This window comes from Mercenaria mercenaria, chromosome 5 (assembly GCF_021730395.1).
Source record: "Mercenaria mercenaria strain notata chromosome 5, MADL_Memer_1, whole genome shotgun sequence".
NCBI lineage: Eukaryota > Metazoa > Mollusca > Bivalvia > Venerida > Veneridae > Mercenaria > Mercenaria mercenaria.
In genome coordinates, this window is record NC_069365.1 from 13704018 (window position 1) to 13723978 (window position 19961).

The following is a 19961-nucleotide window of genomic DNA, read 5'->3' on the forward strand; positions in this document are numbered from 1 at the left end:
AATTTGGCGAAGATTTATATACTAAATGCCTATATATAAGAAAATTTAAAACCTTCTCTGAATCTATAATAGCTAGAGCCTTGATATTTGGCATATGATATCAGGGTTTGACTCTCTACCATAATTATCCAAGTTATTGCCCTAGGGTCAAAAATGGCCATGCCCGAGGGTGTGACATGTATGTACTATATGCTTATATATAAGAAACTTTGAAAATCTTTTTCTCTAAATCCATAATAGCTAGAGCTTTGATATTAGGCAGGTGATATAAGGGTTTGACTCTGTACCATATTGTTCAAATTATTGCCCTAGGTTCAAAAATAGCCATGCTCCAGTGTGTGACAGTCAGACATGTTCTCACTATAGGCTTATATCGTAGAAAATTTGAAAATCCATAATAGCTAGAGTCTTGATATTTTGTGTGTGATATCAGGATTTGATTGTTTACTGTAATTGTTCAAATTATTGCCCATGTGTATGATATATATACAATATAGGCTAATATAAAAAGAAACTTTGAATATCTTCTCTGTATCCATAATAGCTAGAGCCTTGATATTTATATAGGTAAACATAACTCTGCACTTGTACCATTACGGTATACATACACACTTGAAGCGTTTTACACAGATGAGCACTTTAGAGTCAGTGACCCTCTTGTTAATGCTTACTACAAACAATTAGAATTCAATGTAATGCTTTTGCAGGGGATGCTCAGAGGTTTTGTGAATTGTGGTTTGTAACTTTAAAACCTGATCAAAACTTTTTTTTATAGTTTTTCATTTCACACATTTGAAGTACTCCCCATGGTTAGAAATGCATAATTTTAGTCTATGGATCCATTTTGGGAAAGCATCCCAATAGGCCAACTTACAGAAGTACTGATGAACAGCAGTTTTGACCAGAAAGGATGTTTCTGAATTTTGGAAAGAGATAGTAGCCGCTTGGTGCCAGGTCTGGGGAATAATGAGGATTTAGTAGCACAGTAACTTTCTCCAACTTCAAAAATTCTGTTATTGTACTGGAGCATTGTCTTCCAACAGCTGAACATATTTGAAACATGTTACACGATTTTAGTCCCCTACTGGTTGAAAACCAGTTTCGGGGACTATAGGAATGCACTTTTCCATCCGTCATTCTGTCCGTCTGTCCATCCTCAGTTTCGTGTCCAATCCATAACTCTCTCATTCATGAAGGGATTTTAATATTACTTGGAACAAATGTTTCCCATGATGAGACAACATGTCATGCGCAAAACCCGGACCCGTGGCTTATAGGTCAAGGTCACAATTAGAGGTCAAAGGTCAACAGGGCTTTATTCCTGTCCGGTCCATAACTCTGCCATCCATGAAACGATTTTAATATTACTTGGCACAAATGTACCTCATAATAAGATGATGTGTCTTGCACAACTTTCAGACCCCTAGCTCAAAGGTCAAGGTCACACTTGGCAGTCAGATGTTTACATGGCATGAACAAGGTCGGTTTCATGTCCGGTCCATAACTCTGTAATTCATTAAGGGATTTTAACATTACTTGGAACAAATATTTCCCATGATGAGACGACGTGTTCTGCGCAAAACCCGAACCCCTAGCTCAAAGGTCAAGGTCACAGTTGGAGGTCAAAGGTCAACAGGTTTTTTTTCCTGTCCAGTCAATAATTCTGTCGACCATCAAGGGATTACAATATTACTTGGCCTAAATGATCCCCATGATGAGATGACCTGTCATGCGCAAATCCAGAACCCTAGCTTAAAGGTCAAGGTTACACTTGGAGATCAAAGGTCAATATGATTTTTTTCCTGTCCGGTCTATAACTTTGTCAAGCAAAACACGATTTAAATATCAGTTGGCACAAATACTTCCCTGGATGAGACAATGTGTCATGCACAAAACCAGGGCCCTTAGCTGAAAGGTCAAGGTCACACTTGAATTTCAAAGGCCAAAAGGGCTTTTTTCCTGTCCAGTCTGTACCTCGACAATCCTTAAAGGGATTTTAATTTATTTAATTTTAATTAATTACTTTGCACAAATGTTCACCACCATGAGACGGAGTGTCATGCGCAAGAACCAGGTCCCTAGATCTAAGGTCAAGGTCACACATAGAGGCCAAAGGTCAAATACAAGAATGACTTTGTCTGGAGCATTTCTTCTTCTTGCATGGAAGGATGTTGATGTAACTTGGCATATATGTTCACCATCATGAGACAGATTGTCGTGCACAAGAACCAGGTCCCTAGATCTAAGGTCAGGGTCACACTTAGAGGTCAAAGGTCAAATTCAAGAATGACTTTTTCTGGAGAATTTCCTCTTCATGCATGGAGGGATGTTTATGTAACTTTGCACAAATGTTCACCACCATGAGGCACCCTTGTTATTAGAATTACTTCCCTTAGTTTTACTATAAATAGATTATGTTATAACTTTTTTATTACAGGCCATAGGGGGGAAAAAAACGAGTCCAATTTTCTGTGGTACATTATGCATGTTACATCTAATTTTTAGGTGTATTTTGACCTATCTCTACCTGGTAAAGAGTTTTGTGTGGACTTACATTACATAGAATTTTTTTTAGCTCACCAGAGCCAAAGGCTCAGGGTGAGCTATTCTGATCACTCGCTGTTACTTTAAACGACATCTCCTCATAAACCGCTAGGCCAATTTCATCCAAACTTCACAGGAATGTTCCTTGGGTGAAGCTCTACAAAAATTGTTCAAAGAATTGAATTCCATGCAGAACTCTGGTTGCCATGGCAACCGAAAGGAAAATCTTTTAAAATCTTCTTCTCAAAAACTAGAAGCCCTAGAGCTTAGATATTTGGTGTGAAGCATTGCCTAGTGGACCTCTACCAAATTTGTTCAAATCATACCCCGGGGTCAGAACTGACCCTGCCCCAGGGGTCACTTGATTTTACATAGGAAAATCTTAAAAAATCTTCTTCTCAAAAACCAGAAGCCCTAGAGCTTAGATATTTGACGAATAGCATTGCCTAGTGGACCTCTACTAAAGTTGTTCAAATCATGACCCCGGGGTCAAAATTGACCCCGCCCCAGGGGTCACTTGATTTTACATAGATTCTATAGGAAAATCTTCAAAAAAATTTGAAAAATAAACCAGAAGGCCTAGAGCTTAGATATTTGGCATGTAGCATTGCCTAGTGGACCTCTACAAAATTTGTTCAAATCATGACCCCCGGGGTCAAAATTGACTCTGCCCCAGGGGTCACTTGATTTTACATAGGAAAATCTTCAAAAAAATTATGAAAATAAACCAGAAGGCCTAGAGCTTAGATGTTTCACATGTAGCATTGCCTAGTGGACCTCTACAAAATTTGTTCAAATCATGACCCCCAGGGTCAAATTGACCCCGCCCCATGGGATTACTTGATTGTACATAGAATATGTAACATTGCCTAGTAGACTTCTACAAACTCTGTTCAAATCATGACCCCTGGGGTAAAATTGGCCCCGCCCCAGGGGTTACTTGATTGTACATCGGAAAATCTTCCAAAACATTTCTAAAAATCATCAGTTTGACATTTGAAACATGTTACTCAGGTGAGCGATCCAGGGTCATCATGACCCTCTTGTTTACTATAAATAACAGTAGAGTAAATTAGGTGCCTTCCAGTAGGAGACTTTGTATTGCATGGCAATACTTCATTCACTTGTTATCCTAGTTCTTTTTTAATTTTTTTCATTACAGTACCACAGAAGTATTTTCCAGTCACACTGAAGGTTCAGGGTGAGCTATAATTATAGGTTGATGGTCCATAACCCATCCTCCACAATTTATGTAAACATCTTCCCCTCTGAAACAACTGGTCAGACTTACACCAAACTTGGTCTGTAACATCTTGGCAAGGTCCTCTGTTTAGGGGCCACTAGAACTAAAATAAGAAAAAACTTTAAACAATTTCTTCTTGTGAACCGCTTGATGGATTTTCTTCAAACCTTGTCTGTAGCATCATTAGAAGGTCCTCTCCTATGGTAGCAAATGGCCCCTTTAAGGGGCTGCTAGAGCTAAAAATAAAAATACTGCCAAATGACTACTTATGAACCACTTGATGGCTGGTCTGGATCCATGCTGGTCATCAAACTTGGTCTATAGCATCATTCTAAGGTCCTCTCTGAAAATGAAAATACCTTTCAACATCTTCTTCACTTAACTACTTGATGGATCTCTGTGTCAGGATACTGGTTATATGACCCAGGGAAGTGCCTACGCCTTTAGTATCTTGAACAATGGTTTGGGTCCAATCGCTAAGGTGACTATGTCTTAGACTAGCTGACAAACGATGTAGATTGTCCTTTGTTAAAACGTAGAGCTGGTGAGACCAAATATCTCATATATAGAATTTTCCTCTGGCTACCTTGCCTAAATGATTCGTGTACCAATGATTCGTAAATGATTTCTTATTATGAGCTAGACAATTTCAGGGATCAGGCAAATCACTAAATGTTTCAAACTAATAATCTTTAATTAAAAATGATTAGCTCAAACTCCTATAGGCTGGAGACTCTATACTTGACTAGTCTTTTTGTTGAAGTTCCCGTCAGACAATGTCTTTGAATCAACAACATACGAGTCCTATCGCATAGATGCTCGGCCTCTGTCCTCTCAAACTCTATATAATTGCTCTGACTCCTGGATGCTCAGCGCCTATATGCTATCATATGTAGCATTTCAACAACCATATAGGTATTATCCCCGATGCCTTGGCTGTACTTCGCCAATAATGCTGAACCGTCTATAAGCTGGAACTCTCCTACTATCTCAGTAGATTACCAAACTCTGGGTCTCTGTCTCAGCTTCCCGAAGCTCAGCCTATATATGCTATCGTCTATAGCATTCAATTACCTTTAAGGTAAAGCTACTATGCGCTGGCCCTATAGCTCGAAACCTTATCGAAATTCTGCTACTCTTCTTTAGTCTAAGAACTTCCAAAGTCTTCTTTTTAATAATTTATCCGCCCTGACAGGGTGACTGCAATAGTCTCCTTCTCAAGGTACTGGGATAAATTATTAGTTGAATCCTCGATGTGTCTTCTTCAACCGCTGGATACCGAATGTCCTCTCTGTCATCCATCCATCTATTTATACCCCAGCAGACGTGCTATTTTTAGACGTGCTATTTTTAGAACTTGTTTCTGATTGGTCCAAATTTAAACACAACGTCTTACAACGAGTACCTGCTCTATTAACTATCTGGTTCCCTTTTAACTTTTGTATATGACAATGTGCGAAGCAGGGACCCAGTCATCCATATAATAAACCCAAATCAGCCATAAATGACCCAAATTCTATTATTAACAGCAATTCAACAATAATTATAGCAAAGATAGCATGAAAATGGAGTCGAGCACTATCTGTGCTCTTATGTTACGTAATCAATACATCAATTATATAAATTATTCTGACACTCTGTCTGTAGGATTGTTATAGGTCAAATGTGGGTATTCAGCTTAGAGCTAAAAATAGAAATACCACTCAGAAACTGATGTTACCATTCATGACTGAATGTGTCATACCTATATTCAAGATCAAACAGTCAAGTTCAAGTGAGCAACTTAGGGCCACTTTGGCCCCCTTGCAACTGTACTACCAGGCTATCGAAGAATATGACATAAGAAGTCTTCTTTTTACTTAAATTGCATTTTGCAATTATTGACCTTTGCCATGTTTGGTGGCCCATATTTTGTTTGCAACCACTGGTTCAAAATATTGTACCCACGTTTCATTACCTGTGACAACATTTGCAAATATTTTGGGAACGTTTTTCTCATTGTTTTGGCAGTTTCAACATGCACCTATTTCTAGTCTTCGGTCATTAGATGCACACATCTGGCAGAAATTTTCCTAACTTTCAAGATTTTCATTAAAACCAAATGAACCATGAAAGCGATATACAAACAATGCATGAAGTATCATGCACTGTATATCTAACATCATTTTGAAGAATTTTTGTTGTCGTCAATACATTTTTGTCACACATTGCAGATTTGTTCTTCTTTCTACCAGCCATCTCATAAGACACCTTATCAGACCATAAAATTTGAGTAATTTCAGCAAAAATCTCTTTCACATAACAAAGAAGCTAACTATGAACTTCATGTAAACTGGAATCTATTTGATTTTCCTTTGCAAAGTGGTCACTGACTTTATTGAAATGACAAAAACTATTAACCAGATATTCATTGGATACATGACTGTGTGTATCATGTAGATAATGGATAAAGGTATTCTTGATGAGGTAAAGTTCCTCCCAGGAATTTTGTGACATGACAATACAGAAAACATTTTGAACATACATAGTATTACCCGGTATTGCCTCCACTCCCCAGAAAGCATATAGTATTTGAACTGTCCATCTGTGTGTGTCCATCTGTTACACTATCTTGCATACTCAGCCTCTCCTACAGTTTTCATGCAGTTCAAATGAAATGACATATTTGGCATGAATTGGACATAAGTATATTCTGAACTATCATGTCAGATTATTTACGCCAGTGCTTATGGTTAGCTTTCTAGAGTTTGGATGTCTGTCATGGGCCTGTTCATTATCTGTCCATCGTCCACAGTATCTTTAAAGAACATTTCCTCTTAAGCCACTGTGCTATCTACAACCCAGCTTCACAGGGATTGTTCCTTGGGTTGTCCCCTTTTAGATTCTTTCAAATTTAGGTTATCCATGCTAAGTTCTGGTTGCCATGGCAAAAGGGACACATTAGAAATTGTTTGCCCAATTTTAAAATTATTTCACAAAAAAAATGTGCTTGAGTGGCACTCTACCAAATTCCTTTGGATGATTCTGTTTTGTTATAAAACTTGATCCTTAGGAGGCGAGGCTAGTTTTCCTATATGGCTATATGGAAAACTTTGAAAATCTAATCTGAAACTGCTTGTCTGATTTCAGAATAATTTCACAGTAATTTTCCTTCGGTGACCAATTCCCAAATTCCTTCAAATAATAAGGTGACTGGGTCAGATCCTAGAAAAAGAATTGTTAACGCTTTAGGGTCCATATTTTGTAACTGATTTACTTGAAGATGGCTAGAATGTTTGTATTTCTGAAATCTAGATTCATTTTCAAACTGGGTCATATTGGGTCAAAAAACTAGGTCACTGTGTCAAATCATTGAAAACCAAATTAACATTTTATTTTCCACCTGATCTTGAACAAGATGTTTTGTCTTGACAAAATTCAGGTCAGAATAGGAACTGCCATCTTGTGTGAAAACTGATTAGATCACTGGGTCAGATCCTAGAAAACCATTAACACTGGCTGCAAATGCCCCATTTTCAGCTTGTAATGAATGAAATACTATCCGGTCAAATGTAGGGCATGTCAAATACTGAGTCTTTGTTAGAAGGGACAAAACTCAGTACGCTTCATTTTCCCGTTCAGATGTTGTTTCCCTTGGTACAGCCGAGACATTTTCGCAGTTGATATATAGTAGACATTGTAACTAAAAAATTAAAACTGGAATTTTTAACATTTTGACTCCAAATATATATTGCTAAGTGCATCAGATAATATATATACAATATTAAAATGCTGTGTGTTATTTTTTAAAAGAGATATTTACTCCAAAAAATTTAGTCCCCATAGCATTTTTGGAAATAGGATAGACAACTCCTGAATGACTATCTCATCAAATTTGCTGATATAAAATAAACTTAGGTTTTTTTTCCCGGGATACCCTCATTAAAGTCTGTTTCTTCATTTCATTCACACATGGAATGTAAACAAATACAGGAAAACAATTAACAGTACAAGGACATCAAACAACCTTTTTATTTTCCCTTTCAGGAAGGTATACATGTTGGGTCATACTTGTAGTTAATAAACCAAATGTAAAAAAATTTAATTAGCTCATCAAAGAAATGAAGACTAATAATTCACAATATTTTATTACCCTCCCTTCAAAACATTTATCACTTACATTCTACATATTTTTTTAGGGAATTACCTCCCTTTATCTCAAATAAGCTTTCTTATATTGAAATTTAATCAGTCAGTATATTTACCTTAATTTTTCAGACAAATAAATTTATATTTTTTAAAATCCATGGTAAGATGAAAAGCATAAATTATATTAAAGAATACCATAAAAGAAATTTAAATCACCATGAATGCAAGGTATACACAACAATTAATTTTGAGCCTTGTGCCAATGAAAAATGTTGAAAAACTATTAAAACTCATATGGCATAACAGTGAGATAAAATCTTTTTAAGTTAAGTTAATAATTCCCATATTAACTTATGACTACAAAAATTTAAAGTATGTTGTTATTCCCTTTTTCAGCCCAAAACATATCTAAAGAAGAAGTAAATACTACAAAGACTGTATATCAAATTTTTTTGAAAAAAATTCCACCAACATATTTTTATTTTTAATTTCTTTTATCTTGATTATGTGGGTGTACTTATCTGGAATGATGAGATATTTTGAAATGTATATTTTCTTTATTTCCTGGATGGAAAAAAAAATATATAAACAAAAAAACCATTTATACAACCAAATTGTAAAAAAACTTAAGTTTCTTTGATGTTAGTAATTATATGTTGAGCATGAAAAAAACATAAAAAAATCAACATAAAATAAAAACTAAAAAATTGTGAACATCACAGTAGATTAGATTAGACTGTATTATACAAATATTTATATGAAAAATATGTGACAAACTCGGGTTTAAATTTAGAAAATTAGTTAACTTAGGGTTTAAAATGTTGAACTGCTTTAACATTAATCTATAAAGTAAATGAATAAAGTTCATCTTACCATATACTTTGACATTTAATGAAATTATTAAGAAAACTAAACATACAAGAAATGACACACAGACAGTATAAGTTGCTGAATGACTGGGTCGTCTCAACCACAAATGCTATGAAACTTAAAAAGTCCAATTAAATGTGTTTCTTTAAATTAGATTGATCACATTTAACACTTCTATGAATGCAATTGTTAAATGCTTGCTTCTTACATGCATGCAAAAAATGGAATATAAAAAGGGATTTAACAATATATGTATACAGTCTTGCATGAACACATTCTGTACAGATGATAATAACATAGAAAAGTCAACATATTTATTATTATGGGTCCATCTCAGTTTACAGCTGGTGGCATGGCTGTCTTGCACTTGAATATACATCTTGCAGCACCGTTGGGGTAAATTCCATTCACATGACAACACACTTGTAGCACTTTGGAAAATACAAATGTAAAACTTTATTACATAAAGAGAATAAAAAATGATAGTTTTTAAAACAATTTTACATCATTTTAGACTTTTGCAGATATTCTAATTCTTAGAATATATTATCAAGCAGCAAGTCAGGTTTAACTCTACAAATTGACATTTTGTCTAATTTTAACTTGTCTAAGGAATTACCTGTTTTAAGCAGCAAGATTGTGTTGCTACTTGGCTTGCTGCTTTATTTAAATTTTACATAATACTTAGATCCAAAAAATGACAAGTTATTTAATAGGACTGTCTGAAAGATTGCATATTTTATAACATTCAATGTACATATTCAATAAAAATGGTGAAAAAAAATAAACAGATAAATCTGATGATGTTCACCTATGATCTCACCTAAAAGCTCCAAACAACAACCTACAAACCTTGATTAAGTAATTATGATGTAATAATGATAAAACCTAAAGTGCTTTTTATAGCATGCAAAACAATGAACTTGAGAACTGCCAAAACTTCACCTTATAGTAATATATTGTTCACTTTTCCCCTTGTTGAAAGTGTTGTTTTTCTTAAAGCATTTGAAATCATAGATATTATAAGTTACAATGCAACCTCTGTAGAGCAATACCCTGTTGGGATATACAAATATTTTAGTTATTTTGAGGTTGTTGTTCTGGAGAAGTAAATTGATAGTTAATTTCAGCTTAGGGAAATTCTCATGATGTTGTTATAGTGAGGTTTTTGCTTCAGAGTGAGCTAAATCTGGAGAGGTTGTAAATGTGAAAATTGCTTCAAACTTCATCTCCTTCAGCTGAGCTAAATGAAGAAAAACAACAAAAGGGTTTTCCAATTTAGAATTTCCTTGTTTTACAATTTGACATTTAATGTTAGGCAACTATGCAGACATATTTTTTATGTGACACAATTGCCGCCTTTAAAATATCTTATTCCAATGAACAAATTGTCAGTCTTGACAAAATCATGTGAAAAAAGATCACGTAAAAAAAATTAATCCTAATCATTTTATATATATTGCAAAATCAGCTTTACAGAACTCATAAGTGACCAAAAAAATTAAATTCAAATATTGCCTTTGTGAGTGTCAGCACTGGCCATGTCTTTTTATCACAATAGTTTACCTTTTTTATATCTGTTACTTTTGTCATAACTTTTAAAATCCCTTTGCACTAACCATTGTCTTCAAGTTTTGAAATATTGTAAAACATTAATTCACACACATTCTAGGAAATCAACATTTAAAAACAGTGTCAAAGCATTTGAAAATAATTTTTTTAATTATCTTAATACAAAGATACAAATGTAATTCTGTTTTTGCTGATGATACAATAAACTGAAATTTGTATTTCAATATTTATTATCAAAGTACATGTTCATTCTATTTTTGAAATGTTTGACATTACAAAGCTATCACAATTTATTACTAAACCATATCTATTATCATTATTTTTAATGGAGATATGACTTAGTAAATTTAGGGATACACAAAGCTACAGGAAAGAAATGTTTATGCCAGGCTGACATAAAGTCCAGAAGGTTCACATCTTGTCAGGAATGTCAGTCTTACAGCTGTCTTGTACAGTTATTTCAGGAGCAAGAATATTAGCCATACAGCATATAAAAATGCTTTGAGACCCTTTTTTTTAACATACAAAAGCATAATACCTCATGCATTTTTTCATAATGGTAACATCTTGTTGGACTGCCACAGGGGAAGACGGGTCAAACAAAACTGTACATGTACATACTCAAACTTTTCCCTACCAAAAACTGAAAATGAAAATTATACAACCATTTTTTTCCTTTATTTTTGTACAAAAGATGACCTATGCATTTAATACAGACTTTTTACATTTATTAATCTAAATTTTATAAAATTAATAAAATATCTCATAACTCATTGTATGATTAAAATTATAATTCAATAATAAACTATATCAACATGAAAACCCGAAGTGTTCTAATTTATAAAGCTGCAATTAATATTGAAAAAAATGCAACTATTGTATACAATGTATATTAAAAAAAGTATCATGAACCTGATTAAAAACAGTCTCAGTTCAAATGTAAAACACATGACTGTCAGAAAATCAATGTATGTTGTACTTTAATGATATCATCATGACATGAATGCCATCAATAAACTTCATATATAACAAAAATATTTCCACTATGTCAGCCTCTTTCTTTGTTGTTTCTACAGCTTCCAAAGACAAAACTGCAACTACATGTATCAGACACTGTAAGTAAAATATACAAGTAATCATTACACAAGAGAATTTTTCATGTTAAATAAAGGGAGTTAATTAAATGCAATCTGAGAATTTTTGCTAAACATAAAGGGAAGTAATTACCAATAAAATGAATGAAGAAAAATGCATATATAAGGAAGGTAATTTAGAAAAAAACAACAACTTCAAATGTCAGTATAATGATAGTTGACATTGACAATGACCTATATCAAGTATGCACAACATAAGAAAGAGCAAGCACTTGAAAAATGCATTATATTTCATTGCAATATCAAGAATATTTGACTGTATGTAAGGGTTCTCTACATGCTGTTATACTGAAAAAAACTTTAGTCTAAATATAGCTTAGATCTATTTATATCTTCAAAAAAAGGAAGTCCCAAATTTCCACAGCTATTCACAGGCTGAAAATTGTAGGTACTAATATCAGCAAAGAGGTTGATATCTATAGTTTTTAATAACTATCGTCAAAGGTAGGGAAAAACTTACTGGAAAGGCTTAAACTTCTGATCTAGTCATTTCAATACATTTTCAGCTCATTTGCATATAAGAAGAAATTTACAGAATTCCCCCTGTTTCTCTTCATTTTCAAAAAAATCTGTAAGATGGATATAAACCAAAACATTCTCCTATGTGTCAGCTATCAGATATATATTTCAACAAAAACTGTCAACTTACCTTGTTTTTAGAAGAAGATAAAATTCCATGGCAACTTTCGCTTCCCCGCAAAACTGTACCGGTGCACACATAAAAAAATCTCAACTGTGATTTTCAAAATAATACAGTCAGACCACAATTATTTCCCTTGAAAATAAAATGCTCTAGTTAAATGCCTATATATAGCAGGATTTCCACCAGGTCTTTCAGGAGTGACCAATGCCAAACCTAATTGTGTATATTCCTGGCATGTTCCAGTTCATTGATTTTCAATAGAGTTGTGGCCCTTGATTTGCTTATTTTACAGTTTTTACCCTACTTTAGTGTACCAATCACATGAAGCATAGGCGTCCATATCATAGGCATGCTCGGCTTTAATGATTTTCAGGGGAGTTATGACCTTTGATTTGTTAAATTGTATGTCTGTGTTAATTCCTCTTTACCACTGGAATTCATGGTGGGGAACCCACGTGACTTGTAGGGACTGTCGACGGCTTAATATTACTAAATATAGTAACTGGGTCACTCTATTCAGGTAGGTTTTTTGCTTGTAACTTTTATACTACTGGGCAGATTTTCTTCAAATTGGGTGCATAAACCCCTGGAAGGAAAGCACTTTTCTCGACTCTGAGTCACTACGTCAGAAGTCATCGATTTTTAGAAATTTTTGACCAACTGATTCTGTCAAAGGAAAATATTGCAATTAAGTGCACGGCCTTTTACTATTTTCGCCCATCACATGAAACTTACATCATGGGTCTTGCGCATTGACACACCGTCTCATTATGGTTAACATTAATGCCAAGTAATTTTAAAATCCCTTCATCGATGGCAGAGTTATGGACCGGACAAGAAACAGACTATGTTAACATTTAACCTAAGTGTGACCTTGACCTTAGAGCTAGGGGTCTGGATCTTGTACATGACACGTCGTCTCATTATGGGGAACATTTATGCCAAGTAATTTCAAATTCCCTTGATGAATGGCAGAGTTATGAACCGTACACGAAACAGACCCTGTTAACCTTTGTCTTCTAAGTGTGACCTTGACCTTGGAGCTAGGGATCTGGGTCTTTTTGGGAATGACACATCGTCTCATTATGGTAAACATTTATGCCAAATAATTTCAAAATCCCTTCATGGATGGCAGAGTTCTGGACCGGACACGAAACAGACCCAGTAAACCTTTGACCTCTAAATGTGACCTCGACCTTGGAGCTAGGGGTCTGGGTCTTATGCCTGACATGTCGTCTCATTATGGTGAACATTTATGCAAAGTTATTTCAAAATCCCTTTATGGATGGCAGAGTTACGGCCCGGAGAGGAATTTACATGGACGCACGGACGGACGGACGGACAGTGCGATTTTAACATGCCCAACTTCGGGGGCATAAAAATATTTAAAAATTAACTAGATGCCCACGAACTACATGTCGAGCCCGCCCTTTGACCCTTAACTGTGACCTTGACCTTTGAGATAGGAGCCTACACTCAGTCTTATTGAGTTAAACATTCATACCAAATATAAACAAGATTCTCAATCTCAAACAAAATCCTCAAAGTTATGGGCCGGACAAGATCTGACATGACCTTTGACCTCCAACTGTGACCTTGACCTTTGAGATAGTTTCATTTTTTAAGCAGTTAAATTTGCCATAACTGTATAAATAAAATATCATTGAAATATTAAGCAGTTTAGCGCAATTACAGAATTTGTTCAAATGAACCTTGATAGTCAATGATAATCCGTGCATTTTATCAAAATTTCTAATTCGTCAAAAAGTCTGTAAATCCAAAGATCTCTTCGGAATCCAAGGAAATATAAACTGTACATGGACTTCTTTGCATAATTCAACTGATGTAATGTAAGTTTCGTGTGTCGGGCATAAATAGTAAAAAGCTGTGCACTTTATTGCAATGCATTGTTTTCTTTCGACAGATTCAGTGTGGCAAAGATTTCTGAAAAAATAAACGATAAGATTTCTGATTTAGAGACTCATAGTCGAGGAAAGTGCTGTCTTTTCCGGGATTTCTACGCCTAATTTGAAAAAACATCAGTATTATTGGTATTATATAACAACCTACCTGAATCGAGTGACCCAGTTACTATATTTAGTAATGTTTAGCCGTCGACTGTACCTACAAATCACGTTGGTTCCCTATCGTGAAACTTTACAGGGGTGATCAGTGCCAAGCGTATTTTTTTTTAAAACTTTATCAAAGAAATTTGAGCCACATGTATAATGAAACATATTTCAATACTTACCTTGAATAATCTGGTCAGAATTACACCAAACTTGGTCAGTAGTATCCTGGCATGGATCTTTATCAAGTTTGTCCAAATGGTTTCCACATTTATTTAGTAGAAACTTGTAACTGTTCAAGCAAGCAACTTGACTCCGGTGAGCGATGTAGGGCCATAATGGCCCTCTTGTTTTCTGTAATTTGCATACAATCAAAATGTAGCAACCTGTCTACAATATTTTTCCGTTACAGCTTCTTTTAGTTGTGGGCCTACTTTGCGATGTATGGCTCTATGGCTGTGTTTTGGGTGCTCTGTGCTTCTGGGAAATCTATCCTTGAAATTTAATACATCATTGGGATGTTATTGTTCAGTGATTTTCACAGGAGTTATGGCCCTTAACTTGTGCATTTTGTAATGTTTGCAACTAAGTGGCGGGAGACATATGTCTTCGTGAAAAACAAGCTCTTATAATTTTTTTAAGTTATGCCCTATTTTTCATTTTAACAATCCATACTTGGTCATCTAGGGTAAAAAAAAAACTAGATCTATTGGTCAAATTACAGAAAAAGTAAAAACCACATTTCCATTTTGATATGTTTGAAACTCAGCCAGAACCACACGCTAGGTCATGATTGAAACTAGATCATGTGGACTCAAAACTAGGCCGCTGGGTCAAATGCTAGAAAAAACAAGAGATGTCTCCATAGGATGACACATGCCCCCGATGGCACTTTGAATGAACAGTTATGGCCGATGTTAGAGTTTAGGACCTTTGACCTACGGACCTGGGTCTTGCGCGCGACACGTCGTCTTACTGTGGTACACATTCATGCCCAATAATTTTAAAATCCATGCATGAATAACAAAGATATGGAGCGGACATGCCCATCAATGCACTATCATGAAATATGACCTTTAACGTCTAAGTGTGATCTTGACCTTTGAGCTACGGACCTGGGTCTTGCATGCGACACGTCGTCTTACTGTGGTACACATTCATGCCAAGTTATTTGAAAATCCATCCATGGATGACAAAGATATGGACCGGACACGAATGCACATCATGAAAAATGACCTTTACCGTCTAAGTGTGACCTTGACCTTTGAGCTACGGACCTGGGTCTTTCGCGCGACACGTCGTCTTACTGTGGTACACATTCATGCCAAGTTATTTGAAAATCCATCCATCGATGACAAAGATGTGGACCGGACACGAATGCACATCATGAAAAATGACCTTTAACGTCTAAGTGTGACCTTGACCTTTGAGCTACGGACCTGGGTCTTTCGCGCGACACGTCGTCTTACTGTGGTACACATTCATGCCAAGTTATTTGAAAATCCATCCATCGATGACAAAGATATGGACCGGACACGAAAATTGCGGACACACCGACAGACTGACAGACCGACAGACGGACAGACGGACAGACGGTTCAAAAACTATATGCCTCCCTTCGGGGGCATAAAAATGTTAACACTCCGAATGTGAGTCGATCATGCCAGATAACTATCGTAATACCATACAGAACATGTTATAAGGGACAGAACTCAGTATGCTTCATTTTCTTATCGGATATAGTAGTTTCCCTTTGTACAGTTATCTAATTCTGAAACAATGTCTTTTGAGATGTTTAAATCTTGTCAATTTAGAAGTATTTTTTAAGTATTTTAAAATGATCCTGCTTAAATCTGTAGTGGTTGATCAGAAAGTAGTGTTTCTAATTAGATGCGCCGATGTGGGCGTGTGCTTAAAATTACTTCTGTCGATTGAAGCTGTCAAAATACAGCAGAAAAAAGCATTTAACTAAACAAACAATTTGATACGATTTTGTTCATTATCCATTAATCATGAGGCATTTAAAACTTTCTTTCTGACTATCCGTTCCGCATTAGGGAAAAATAAAACGAGATTTCAGAAATACTTTTGCCATGGAACAATTTCAAGGTACGGGTATTGTATAACTGACAACAGAATTATAGGGTTTATGTGTGTGGTATACGGCTTGCAAATTGTCGTACCCGCAGTTTTATGATCTACCATCAGCCAGTGTCCTTGGTGATAAGTTACCGGCACGTGACATTCAGCGCCTATACAGTTATCCGCGCCTACTCTATGTCGCTCCTCGCTGCTAAATTCACCATTAAATTGCGGAAACTTACACAATTTTGCAGGTAATTTGTCCATTAAGCCATCTCGGACAATGATCGGAAATTGACAACTTTTACCATTGTATCTGCATCGATTGTTAAGATATTTAAAATCACTTAAATATCCGTAACACGGAATGGGGTCCATGTAATCGCTCTTCTCTATTTTGGTGACAATCGCATCCTTTTTAAAACATCGGCGATAAACTAGCCTTAAGCGTATCAAAATAGTATAGGCCATACAGATTTTCTATTGTTACATAAAGTATAGCTTTTAAAGTTAATGTAGATCAATTCCATTAATTAGCCCATTCAGGTTTATTGCGGCAAATGTACTTGACAGGCCATTGACAGTACTGTCTGCTTCAAATTATTGGCGGATAATAAAGGATACCTTTGAAAATTCAGCGTCTAAATATGCAAAAAAAAAAAGATGTTTTAGCCACTGCACGTTCATACGCCACTGTGCAGTAACTTCAGATCCTGTATATCGCCTGTACTACAGTTTTTCGGTCTCCGGTATCTCTGTTGATATTTGTGTGTAAGAAGCAGTTTAGAACATGAACAGATTATCTTCTGAACTGAAAAACATTTGTTTGAATAAATACCCGAACACTATCTGCAAAAGAAGTATATCAAAATTCAAAGTTTTTTTTTTCAGCCGGTAAAAGAACGATATTTGCTGTGTGACAGTTTTCTACTCTGGTAATGTGTCGGTAATAAGTCACATCTGCGTCCCCAATGATCTCCTCGGGACGGTATTGTGTAACTTTACTTGCTCCCTGGTCGACCCCTTGACCGCAAGTCAATTAGTCCTCGAGTCGAAAAATACCTCTTATGTTTGCTGCTCTGTAACTCAGCTACAAACAGGCAGATGTGCACATCATATACTTTAACACAAAACTAAATTTCTGGCGACATTGTATTTTTAAGTATTATTTTATGACGAAAAAAAAAATGGAGAAAAAAATGTTTTGCTGACCGAACCAACCTCTTCATTTATTGCATGGGCAGACTTTTTCGCTGGATTCATGCCATTTTAAGCGTTTAAATGAAAAAAATACGATCAAATCAGAGATAAGGTAGATGATATTTTGGTAGGGGTGGGGGTATTGGTGTCTGGTCGGAAATAAAGAGTGCAGGCGAAAAGAAATTCCTACTCCCTCCATGATACAAAAATATATAAAATAATCTGAAATTACACCTTTCTTTGTATATAATTTCTGAGGTTTCCTTTTTTGATATACACATGTTATTCAACGTGGTGCTCGTTTATTTCTGAGGCTTAAATTGACGTCTAACCAATACGATCTGAACGCCACTGAAATAGACAATATATATTTCTTTAAATAGAATGGAGTTTTTTTATCATTTGGCAGATTGATGAATCTTAAATGATCAGACTAATTTACAAATCAAATGTCCTAAAACACGACTTCAAAATGCAATGCTGAAGTGAAGCTTTGAATTATATTCTGAACACTTGATAAAGCAGAACCAATGAGACCTATTTTTTCTTCTTTCTTTTTTCGTATGTCGAAATCGCCAGTTGAAGCTATCTCAGACCTAACTGAAACTGGAATGAAGAGGTTGCTTAGCCTCAAATCAAACAGGAATTTTCCATGCATTTTCTGTTTGTAAAAGCACCTTCAGGATTATCATTCTTTGTATGACATACATCTATGGAGGCGGGGTAAGGTTTTTAACAAAATACACGTTCCTTTGGGAAAACAACATTTCCTGAAGTTTTATTCTGATGATAATGTTATCGTTAGCAAATTTTTGTTAATGCCTTATCATAACTATCTCTAATCTTTATTTATTGCCCCACTCAATACTCTTAATTTACAAGTTTATTGCTCAATTTGTTCGAGTTTACCACGTCCCTCGGGACACTATAGTGATGCCGGATCGCCGCAACTGTTTGGTCAAGGCCTCTTATCGTTGCGTCACAAAAATATTTAATCTGAATACAAGAATACATGACGTGACACCTCTGCATTTGCTATCTGAAAACCAAATTTGTATTTTATGCCCCAAAGCACTGACTGTCAATTTACAAATCACTACATTTTTATTGGACCAGTTTGTGCGTTCTTAAAACCTACATAACGGCCATCTTGATAGAAATATTGAAAATGCCGTTTTTGAGGACTATTTCTGTTTTCTTAAATTCAAATCATGAAAGTTTTTTTTTCAAAATTTAAACAGATTTTACTGGGTATTGCCTGTGGGCGGCGGGCCATCCGCCATGTTTTGATTTGTTGCCTAATGATGTTACTTGCAATCGTCCAGCAATCGAGATCAAAGCGTCTGAAGGACTTAAAGTGATCATTATCACATCAAGAAGAAACTATCAGACTACAATAATGTCCAGTTCGGACATGGAAGAGGAGGATCAATTGTCCATCTCTGGTCATATTTGGTTAAACTTGATCGATTTAAACCCCAACCTTTGCTATAAAAAGAAGTGGGAGGAGCCAAATTTCAAATGGTGGCTGTTTTTTGCAACAATTTTCATCAGAGAAAGATTTTTCAGAAATTTACCAGAAATAAATTGTATTTATTTTTTTTAAATATATGCAGTTGTGGGGACATGTTTTCTGTTCACAAACATGCATTCCTTTCACAAATAACCCATTGAATAAATTAGATACAGCAGTTACAAAATTGAAATATCAAGGTATTTTATTGAAAATTTGAATCTGAAATGACCTTTGACCCAAGTCATGTGATGTAAACAACCACAAGATGTATATAACCCACTTGTGTGTATGGATATTTTGTTCCTAGCAGAGTTTCATGTACAAGATATATAGTTGACATTATAAAAAAATGTGTTTACTTTAGATTATGGTTAGTTTTGAATGCATGCACATCTGCATGCATTTTTATTATGCTTCTTTGATTTAGATATTATGATAATTGAGTTAATAATTCCACTAACCTGAGTCCTAGGTCCATCATAGTTATAATTCCAAATGATATGTTATCCATTTGTAATAATTCTTAGGTGAATATTTCTTTTTATGATACATATAAGTCACTGTTTTGAAATGATTGTAACTTTTTAGTATACATACATTATTACATAATACAGAATTTTAGTTTCTTTTGTCATTTTATTTTTAAAATATAGATGAATTTTGGGTATCTAGTTCCGTTTATGGCCCATGTATGGCTGACCTGGAAGGTCTGGGTACAAGCCCCGCACTTGATTAATTACACATGCTGGCATAATCTCCCTTAATGTCCACACATCAGTCTCTGTTCTTGTCCTGTTTAATGCCCTTTGCTTTTTCTGAATATACTGTATATAGCATATTCCAGTATTTTTGGTACCTTTTTTTCGTAACCCACTATTTCTTTCATGTGGTTTTGCACCATTACCAAGTCAGGACTGTCATTGTAGAGTAATGCATGGAT